General features: G+C 37.5%; 1 protein-coding gene across 2 annotated transcripts in view; it reads right to left on the bottom strand.

The window, feature by feature from the left end:
- Positions 1 to 193: 193 nt before the first annotated feature.
- Positions 194 to 11,742, bottom strand: part of LOC134658816 (ribosomal protein S6 kinase alpha-1-like) — a 116,069-nt gene continuing 104,520 nt past the window's right edge. For both annotated transcript variants that reach the window (XM_063514480.1, XM_063514479.1), the window contains one exon: positions 194 to 382. The gene's annotated coding sequence lies outside the window, so the exon portion shown is untranslated. The remainder of the gene's footprint in view (positions 383 to 11,742) is intronic.

Genomic DNA, 11,742 nt, shown 5'->3' with positions numbered 1-11,742 from the left:
CACCGACAAATCTAACATCGAGACTTACTTTTTAATAAAGTCCTGGACTTCGGGACTGACTTCCGTGGGCACGGGGTAGCTACACCGCACTATGCGTTTGGTGATTTCCTGTTGCGTGTTTTTCTCGCCTTCCACTGTGAACGGTGAAGCCCCCACGAGGAGTACCTTACGTGGGTCCGACCACCGACAAAACTTATATCAAGACTCACTTTTTAATAAAGTCCTGGACTTCTGGACTGACTTCCGTGGGCACGGGGTAGCTACACCGCACTATGCGTTTGGTGATTTCTTGTTGCGTGTTTTTCTCGCCTTCCACGGTGAACGGTGATGCCCCCGTTAGGAGCTCGTAGGTGAGAACGCCGACCGACCACCAGTCCACCGCCTGTGGACAAAAGAGACTAGGTTTAATAAATATTATAGGACATTATTACACAAATTGACTAAGCCCCACGGTAAGCTCAAGAAAGCTTGTGTTGTGGGAACTCAGACAACGATATATATAATATACAAATACTTAAATACATAGAAAACAACCATGACTCGGAAACAAATATCTGTGCTCATCACACAAATAAATGCCCTTACTGGGATTCGAACCCAGGACTGCGGCTTCACAGGCAGGGTCACTACCCACTAGGCCAGACCGGTCGGTCAAATTAATAATGGTGTTTTAAGAATTACAAGTCCTAAGTCTAAAGTACTGAGCTAGGTATACTAATGTTGGTCCCGGTCCAAGATGTTGGCACTTTCAAGCAAAAAAATGTTCACCACACCAGCTCGGAAAGGCTACTTTGCACTTCAAAAACCGATAGCAAAGTTGCATTTTATTCACATGTGAGGCAAAGTAATCAAATGCAAATTTTGAGTTGTTTTCTTATGTTTGCTGGTAGAATTGACTTTTAAATGATGATTTTGGATGATAAATATTTAATAACATTCATTTGGATTTGATTTTGTTTGATATTTTACATTTAATATTTGCTTCGGGTTGGTGTAGAGAAAAATGTTGTTTCACTTGGGGGCAAATTTTGTTTAACCCTCGTGATTTGAAACCCTCGCAACGCTCAAGATTCCATTTTTGGAATCTTTCGCTTGCTCGTGTATCAATATTAGCACGAGCGGTTAAACAACAACGTTGCCCCCTTGTAAAACAAATAACTATTAAATGGAGGAGTGAGGACTTTCCTTCAAGACTATAGGTACCAATGGCAGTGTTTAAAAGGGTCGGCCGTTGGGTATTCGCCCTAAATATACAGAAAAACTATATCTTAATACCTACATTACAATGTTATATAAATGTAATTTGAAAGGATCCCGATTTCCGGGCTCGTTATACGCTTTTTTTATATTGAATTGTGATAAAAATACTACGACAGAAAAATGTCAAACCGTATAATTGTCGATCAATGTCTATCGTCAATATCTAAGCATAATCTAATCTGCTATATGTATGTAGGTGCCCTGAATTCACGTCAGATCAAGCCTACATAAATGCGACCTACTTTACTTATGGCGATAATTATTCGCCATATTCACGACCTTTGCTATTTTATCTTATGGAGCCGTTGTTGGTACTTTATAGTCAGCAGCAAAATATTCTATAATAAAATCTAAGCGAATGCAATGTTCAAAATAATCTCTACACGCTCTTAGTTACTCTAATAACTCAAAGTGTAAAAACTTCAATAAAAATATATCGAGGCTCTCTGTTGAGCTCAAATCTATCCCATTGTGTATGACAAGTCTTTCACTGAAAAGAAAACCAATAAAATCGGTCTTTCCACGTTGGACATAATTGAGAACATTCACAAGCACAAAGACACTAAAAAAAAAAAAAAAAAAAAAAAACAAAACAACCTCTTGGCTTAGCCGTAAATGCGTTCCGTCAGTAGAAACACTAGAAAGTAGTGTCCAGCCGAAACATTATATATTTTTTGCCGAAACTGAAGAAGGTTCTGTTTTTGTAATTCGGCCGAAACATGATTTTTACGCCGAAACCGAACCTTCGGTCGGATACTACTAAAAAGTGGAGATCATTTTGAAGAGTTCGTCCGCTTAGCTACCATTACTACTATACTGCTGTATTATAAAATAACGGATATGACAACGAATGGATGTAGCACCTTTTTGCAAGCAATACGCTCCATTTGTTTAGTAGGGCATGGTTCAAACGAGTCAGCTGATCGATCCAATCATGGCCGCTTTTACATTTACAACTAATTATGTATGTATAACATCATGTTCTTCTGGACTCTATCATAAACCCATAAAACGCCTAAAACCGTTGCAAACATTTCAATTAGTTCATTCAAGTGTTTTTGTGATATGTGATATAAATTTTATTCTATTGTAAAACTATGACCACTTTCGCACCCATAGTGCGTGCAAAGAACGCTTCCGTTTTATGTCGTTTACGTGTTCGTGCTCAATAATAACTGAACATGGGAATGTGAACATGCACCAACGTCTTGATAATACTTTGTTCAGATATTTGTGAACACCTTGGTCGCTCTGATATATCTGATGGCGACTGTACAAAGTGACGGTTTTGTTTATTGCATTTAATTCAAAGGGCCAGAATTGAGCATGTCTATGATTGGTCTTGGATATACTATGATTTGTCTATTTCACACTATATTTAAAAGAACGAATTGATATTAAAAGTTTCCCTATTTAGCATGATTAGCTAATTATTAATTTCAGAGAATAAAACCAAGTAGATATCATAGATATATGAAATATATGAATAGCTACTTCCTTCATTCGTGCATAAATTATAACCTTATTGGCAATATAATCAATCGCACAATAATATCTACAGTCACGATCTATTGTCTATAAAAAGCCATTGAGCCAAGGGGCCCAAGGCAAGCGCTACATAACTTAATATTTACACATATGATCAATATGATAATTGATATCGTACCAAACATAAGCCCAACATAATAAAATAAACATTAGAAGAAGCTATTTCCTTAGGTACAAAAAATGTCGTTTTTCTACAAGCCGAGCATAGCCGAGCGGAGCCGACGGCGACCGAACGACTGGCTTCCGTGGCCGACCACAGTACTAATATAATCAGTTCATTGATTTTATATCAAATTTTAATCTATTTGATACTGTAAAATGCTGAGTGCAACTGTTCAATTTTGTTCAAGTAATGTAAACCCAGCCGCCATGTTGACATGACCACTTTATAAATGAATGAATTCATAATTTGCCCCTGTAATTTAGTACCTGGCTGTAAGTTTAATAAATAAATAGTAACATTTCGTAGAAACCGACACATATTTTTATATGGAATGAAATAAACAATTCTCTACACCTATATTGTTAACTGAGAACTCGCAAAATTGATTGTAAATACGTAAGGTCTGCCTATGGTCAGTTAATTGTTGTTATTAGTAACTGTCTACTCCTCATAATTAGGTATGTCCTCATATAAATTAATTTCGAAACTTCATTGGCACAGTAACTAGTTGTTGTCAAGTGTAGATTTGTGTGCACAAATTCTAATGAACTCATTCATTCATAGTTAAAAACTCTGGTCCTAGTTGGATTTTGATTTGACAACAACAATACATATTTTTTAAATTAAAATGACTTCGACTGGCAATCGCATAGAACCAGGATTAGTGTTGTCAAAATTTGGCTCGTCTCGTAAGAAAAATATGTACCTACTAATAAGTAAGTGTAACGTATACTGTGATAGAACCTTGGCGACCGATATTGTTCTACCGTGTATCAACGTTGTGTAATGAAAGAGTTGGAGCCGATTATAGGTTTGTTTATCAAAGGCAACCTTTGCAGTATTACTTACAAATAGAAAGTAACAAAGGGAACCGATCAATTGCTGTTATTGTTGTCTTACTTGGTCCTATCGGTATTTTTTTTATAAGAGTGATTAATTTCTGCTTTTCGTATACCTACTTCTTTTTTTTTCTTAAATTCCTAGTATTAGAATAGCTTGGTAGGCACGTGATTGACATGACCATATTCTTATCTAAGCGCAATATTTTTGTTTGTTTTATTCGTAATTCATACATATTATGTATGTATATAGGTATACCTACTCTTAACTAACAGTTATTTACGATACAAGGCGAATTACCTATTCGCACGTGTATCGTACAAAGTTTTACAGTACTATGGCCCTTTAAATTTCCGATGTACTTACGTAATGTGCTTATTACAGCACAGGGTGTCGTAATGGAGCACCAGATGTACCTACTGTAAAATTACTTTTCACCACACCAGCTCGGAAAGCCTTATTTTGCACTTCAAAAACACTTTGCTATCAGTAATTCACATGTGAGGCGAAGTAATCAAATGCAAATGTTGAGTTGTTTTCTTATGTTTGCTGGTAGAATTGACTTTTAAATGATGATTTTGGATGATAAATATTTAATAACATTCATTTGAATTTGATTTGGTTTGATTTTGTTTCATATTTTACATTTAATATTTGCTTCGGGTTGGAAAATTTTGTGTTTCACTCGGGGGCAAATTTTGTTTAACCCTCGTGCTTTGAAACCCTCGCAACGCTCAAGATTCCAAGTTTCGAACCACTCGCTACGCTCGTGGTTCAATTTTGGAATCTTTCGCTTGCTTGGGTATCAATCATTCAATATTAGCACGAGCGGTTAAACAACAACTTTGCCCTTATATAACAAATAACTATTAACATAGGTAGGTACGATCACTTCATTTATTCAAACTTTTTCTCTTAGATAGCTACATATTTGACTGTTCCATAAAAGTAGTAGAAACGATGTAGGTATGTACTTTTGTTTTGGTAGTAAGATAATTATCTTCATCACTTTTCATTTCGCTCTTGAGTCAGGCGGCTCAAGCAGTATCATTACATATTGCCTTCCGTAAGTTTTAACTAGCAAATACATTATCCTCATTATACGTTCATCAACAAATTTCTTATTTCACCACGGTCAACCTCTGTCAAACCAAACTGAATCTTATATCAACCACTTTAAAGTCTAGTTTACATGAAACGTCACACTGGATCGAACCTTGAACGTGGCAGGAGCGAGGCCGCAACCACACGCGGAAGGTTACTACGGTAAGTAAACGTTTCAGACAAAAATGGACTTTAATAAGTTTAGAATAAACTTTAAAATTTAACAGCTGTAACTTAAGTAAGTATGTGCGGAAGCAATTTGCGCTTTGAAGGCTTGTAATAAGGTGCGAATTTGATTAGCGACGCTCAGTAGGTCAATTATAACGCTTTTTGCGAACCGCATGGCAACTAATCTCACAATGTACGAATTGCTTCATTGAATAGGTTGCTATGTCGATAGGTCGATAATGATTTTGAACTTTATAAATATCAGTACAAGGTTGCAATTCGGTTGAGGATGCGTGTAACTGTACATTTAATCGGAGGAGATAAGTCAAGACTAGAAAGAATCGGAAAGATGTTCTATGCTATTTTTTAAATTTGCAATATTGAGGCCTAAAGTTCAAGCGTTAGATAAAAGAGTATGTCAGTTACGCCAACCTCCTTTTTATAGGTATGCAAAAAAATTGACATAACGGAAATGTGCCGCCAGTTAGTCAGCGATTCAGATATGTATTTATATTTACTTTCAAAAATGTTATGATCTATTGAATATTCTAGCTAGACAATCTAAAAGATCCAAAATTTGTTTACAAGGGTCAAGAATACAAGAAATCATTAAGATCATTAACTATACATAATTTAACTAAACTCTGCGTATTTAAAACTCTCTAGCTAGACCAGGGGTCAGTTTCTCAAAAGCTTGTAATTTGTATTACAAATGGAAGTTCCTTTCTAACAAAAGCTGTCAAAAAGTGACATCCGCTTGTCTTACAAGTTACAAGCTTTTGAGAAACGGGCCCCAGGGGTCAACATTAACCATGGCTCGCGAAACACATGCGGCTCGTGGGAGGTACGATTGTGGCTCCCCCTACTGGCTCAGCCGCCCAAAGAGTTTTTAGACCATTGAAAACCACATTTGCGACTCTTTCACATTCCTAGAGCGGTGATTTTTATTGCGGTTCGATCTTCTTCAAGTTTTCCGAGGGCCTACCGTGAACACCGAAGTTTGCAAATTGCGGGTATCTTTTTCTGTCACTCGAATTACACCTTGATTGGAGTAAAAAAGAAAGATGCCCGAAATTTGCGAACTTTGGTCTAAGACTATATTTAAGATAAAGTAGCTTTGCAAGCTCTTTTTTGAGGCTAAATTGCAAATCCATAACAAAATAACAAGTACGAATCCCGTATGTACAGAAATTATGAACATTTTCAAAAAAATCGGAGCCATTCGAAACTTAAGATTACGCTAACCGCCATAGTTGCATACATTTGATATTCAACCACAGAATAAATAATAGTACTAAGTACAGAAGACTCACTCTCTAACAAAACGCGTCTGTTACAATCAGCACAGATATGGCCGCTAGGTGGCGACAGCGCCACGCGCGGCTTATGGCTTTCCCCAAAATTGGGGCCGAACGGATGTACTTTTAGCTACCTGTAGCAAAGCGACGAAATCGCGGAGTGAGCCACGCCTGATTCAACTAGTTACTATGTTTATGCAACATACTGTCAACATGCACTTGGTATGTATATGCAACAAGAACAAGACAAATCATACGTGCACAAGCTCCTTGCACGTGTGGGCATTGTTCTCTGAGAAACGACTTGTTTGTTCTTTTGTTATGATTATCTGAAAACATGGCGGTGTGCCGAATTTAACATCTTGTGTGGGTAAATACTAATTGATCGACTTTAAGATATGAACTAAAGTGTCATTCAATAGAACTTGCTAACTATGTAAACAAACCGCCATACTAAAATTGACACTGAATGTCAAATTACTAGTAACTTTGGTTTACATAGTTAGCAAGTTCTATTGAATGACACTTTAGAAACAACTAGACCGCAATGTCAGCAATTAGAATAAAAATTAGATATCATTTGGTGTGTTTACAATGTGTATTAAATGTTTTTTTTTTTCAATGTTAATGGATGTGACTAGTATGTAAGCACTTTGGTATGACACTGTAATGCTTATATATGCTGAAATAAATGAAATGAAAAATCATCTAATAAAACTATTTGCACCGATACAAGCCGGGGTTTGAACCCGCAACCTCCGGCTTAGAGTTATGACGTTCTCGAGAACGTTTTCCATTTCTATGGGAAATATTCACGAGTGAGAACGTTCCATACAATACGGGGAACATTCTCGAGAGCGGCACAACACTACTCCGGATTGAAAGTCGCACGATCTTATAACTAGGTTACCAGCGCTTAAGATATCTAGGTATATTTGTCAACTACCGACCCGTACCGGCTTCGCACGGGTTAACAAATTATACATAATTTACATAAACCTTCCTCTTGAATCACAGTATCTATATTAAAAAAAAACGCATCAAAATCCGTTGCGTAGTTTTAAGTCTAAGCATACATGGGGACAGACAGACAGCAGGAAGCGACTTTGTTTTATACTATGTAGTGATGATAGTGTTAAGTATATAAATTTTAAAGTCACTATACGACACATCTTTTAAATTTCATTCTATTCCGAACGTTATATGAATGCACCTACATAATTTGTGCCATTGTCGGACAAATCTTATTGATTGCTAGAATTCTCAGCAGACTTATTTGGTCGAACCACCACAAATGCATGACATATAATTGCTAACTTAGGTAAACACTAGAACAATCTAGACTGCTAAACAATAGGTATAAAGTTAGCAGAACAAAGCCTAATTATTATGTATTGTAACCGGGTTAGCGATAACCGAACTCATTGGCACCAACACGTTTATTTGCCTTAATTATTACAGTTAATGAAAAGCCGGTAGGTATCAGTATCATACTTTCCAAGAATGTGGCCAAAAGTGATAAATCTATACGAAGGTTGCTCATAAGTTATTTAGAGAATCTATTACAATCACTACATAGTATAAAACAAAGTCGCTTCCCGCTGTCTGTCTGTCCCCATGTATGCTTAGACTTAAAACTACGCAACGGATTTTGATGCGGTTTTTTTAATAGATAGAGTGATTCAAGAGGAAGGTTTATGTATAATTTGTTAACCCGTGCGAAGCCGGGGCGGGTCGCTAGTACAGTATAATAACTCTTTTATTGCAAAGCTCAAACAACAAAAAATGTGATACAGCCAATTTAGACGATTTCTTTAAGAGTTTTCTTTATTATGCACACTGTAACATCTCCGACTTAATATTAACAAAGTACCTATCATACATTTTCTTGTAAATAAAGTTGCAGCGGTAACTGTAAACTTAATTAATACTAATTATGATTGAAGAAATATAATTTGCACCGATCTCTCGTACTACTTGTATGTATGCCGAATCGGTGCAAATTATGTTTTGTCAACTATACAACATTTTTCGATTCAAAGTCAAACCTTTTCATCCTTGAGGCCTAGCACATTAGAATAGACAGTTACAAACATCTCATTGATTCAATACCCAGCAACACATGTAATGCACATGTAGGGTAACCAAATACATTTTTTTTGTATTTGGTAAGTAGGTAGAATTTCCTGACAAAATTCCTGATTTCCGAATATTATTCCTGACATTCATATTTTTGACGACGAGGACTTGTCTAGCCGTTAGCGATGGGATTTAAGTGAATAAAAAGGTACTTTATACAGAAGTCTATCAATTCAAATCTTCGATCAACACGGAAGGGATGCGGCATTCGCACTATTTCCCCTCTGCCTAGGTACAAGATCAACTGATCTAGCGCGGGTAATAAAACTAGTTGCGCTCGGATTTTTAACTAGACCGAATCCAGACGCGCGAGTGAACACAGCAGCAGAAAAAATGCCTAATTTCTCGGTTTTTTCTTGTAAAAAGAGGTCGGGGACATCAAATTTACAAAAAGAAGGTGTTACATTTCACATGTAATATTTTTTTACATGTCATACGTTTAATTACATTTAAACACAATTATTATATTTTAGTCTCACGTAATTGTTGGATTTATCGATTTTGTTCGCCCAGTACAAATTGCGGATCGGTCGAGCGACAAATCCGACTTCTCATCTTTCAGAAAACAATAAAATTCTTTGACGAAAATGTGTTAGTATGCGTGTTGTGACACTTGTGACTCGTCCGTACACAAAAACAGATCGGGGTGTGCAAGATTTTTCTGTGTAGTGTGTTATTTTCTATGTATTTGTGTCGTCATTACAGATTGGATTTTGTACGAAAGTGTGTGAGAACTGCGACTGTGTGCACGTTCCCCCCGCGAAAAATGGCTGAATGATTTGAATGTTAAGACATCGCTTAGGCCTATCCCTTCCGACGTGTCGGAAGCCCGTGTTGATCGAAGATTCAAATAATTCCTGACATTTTCGTGTTCCGTCCCCATTCCTGACAAAAGGCCAAAATTCCTGTCATTTGGTAACCCTATGCACATGTAATCCGATTTATACTCATAACTTATAAGAGTTATAACGCACGACGCATAGCATAGCATGATCGTAAAGCCAGAAATGCATGGTATGTCGCAGTTGACGACGGAGCTCCATCGTCGAATAGCGAACTTGATATGTTTTATGTTATAATATAACGTCATTTCGTACGCAATTAATAGTGCAACATGCAGGTGAATTGTATGTATGTATGTATGTATATACTTTATTGCACATAGAAATAAAAACACGAGAAACATAGTTACAGAGTAAATTAAATACAACAAAGGCGAACTTATCCCTGTATGGGATCTCTTCTTCTTCTTCTTCTTGAATTCTACGTCATATCAGTTTTTTTTATATAAAAATATATAAAATGACGCTCGCAATGGAATGCTTCGACCAAATCATATGCGTGAAAACAAAGTTACTAAAATACTCGTTTAGATTGGTTATGTTATGGAGTTGGTCCGATATATCTTATAGCGGATCGCCTTTGAGTTATTATGTTTTCTAAAGTGGCATAATGTCAAGAACCCGTGATGAATATATCCGGTTTTGTGATAAAACGTCCGTATAATAAATAGTAGGTATTTTGCGTACATAAGGCCTACTTGCACCGTCTCGCTAACCCGGGGTTAAGCGGTTAAACCGTAAACCCAGTGTCAAATTGTACTGGGAACCTGGGTATATCCAGGTTTAACCGGTTAACCCCGGGTTAGTGGAATGGTGCAAGTGGGCCTTAGTTAGCCAAGCTGATGGCCATAGTAAAGGACACAGCAATGCGTTAGATTTATATCTATAACTATATTATACATATCGTCGTCTAATACCCGCAACCCACAACACAAGCATTATTGAGCTTACTGTGGGTATATAATATATATATATATATATTGGTGTAAGATTGTCCCATATTAAATATATTAAAAACGGATCACTCACGTATAATATATTTAATATGTCTTTGTCTCACGGAAGTTTTGTTGTTAAGATTGTCCCATAATATTTATTTTTTTCAATGGGGTTGGCCGGTCGAAGTATTTAGCAGATGGCGCCATCATAGCTTGCCTTGTCAATCCCTAAAATTGTGTCAATTTTTTGTTCTTTTAATGCCCTGGATGCCAGCCAGATCTCATAGAAAAAGAGGCAAGCTATGATGGCGCCATCTATGCAAACCTTTGACAGTTGCCAACCCCATTGGGCTGACGTTGGCCCATATATGCAAGTTGCCTTTAGATATACTGAGCTTCCTTAAGCTGCATCGAGGAGTTTAAATTATCAATTACTGTCACAATTTGACAATCCGGTACAAATGAATCAGGGCTTGCACAATGCCCAAACACGACCACATCCTTCGAGACAAAGCCGGTGAAAGTAAACAGGGCACAGACAAATCAGAGACAAGCAACTAGATCATAACTCACGACGTCCGCAGGTTTCAGGGCTGACGACTAGGATGATATGATTTAGAAATTTACCCAAGAGTGAGGAATTATTTGAACAAGGTTTTTCTCCAGGTTTCTTAACCTGTCGAATCCCACGATATGATGTCACCCATAAGCGTTCTGGCTCATATATGAGCCACTGGGAGCTCACAGAGATATCTATTCCGTAAACAAATGAGAGGACGGAAAACCATCCGTTGCTTCGAGGAAAATAATCATGAAGACTACACGAACCTACAGACATCCATAGTATCTTTGTCTTATGCCTTAGTTTCTCATATGCCTCAAGGTAACCGAACCGACACACATCAGAAAAGGTGTTCTGCCGAGCGACGCAACACAAATTTCTTTAACACTTACCCTGCCAGCGCGAGCTACGCGCTACGAGCGTAGCCGTATGTAGCAAAAAGCGCCTACGACCCCGGTCGTTTCTCAAAAGCTTGTAACTTGTAATACAAGTGGAAGTCCCTTTCTAAGAAAAACTGTCATAAAGTGACACATAGTTACAAGCTCTTGAGAAACGGGCCCCTAGGGGTAGGAAAGGTGTCGCTGCCGATATCGACTAAGAACGCCTAGCTAAGACGTGTCAATTACACGTTTAGTCTCGTCGACAACCCTGCGAATCTATGAAGCAATGCGACTCAGTAGCCCATTTCCATTGTCTTATGCAACGGCCAAGCGGCCGACAAATAGGACGGCGCATTCGACACACAAACCTGAATTCGGCATTTGATTTACATTGATGTACTTAAGTAATTCTTGTGGATGATTTCTAATGCGTAAATCGTTATCAATCTGGAGATTTAAAACCCTATTATACGGGCTGCGACCTTGGTAATTAGCGACTG

The sequence above is a fragment of the Cydia amplana genome, chromosome 23 (assembly GCF_948474715.1).
Source record: "Cydia amplana chromosome 23, ilCydAmpl1.1, whole genome shotgun sequence".
Lineage (NCBI taxonomy): Eukaryota > Metazoa > Arthropoda > Insecta > Lepidoptera > Tortricidae > Cydia > Cydia amplana.
The sequence above is the reverse complement of the archived record's forward strand: the minus strand, read 5'-3'. Positions and strand labels throughout refer to the sequence as shown.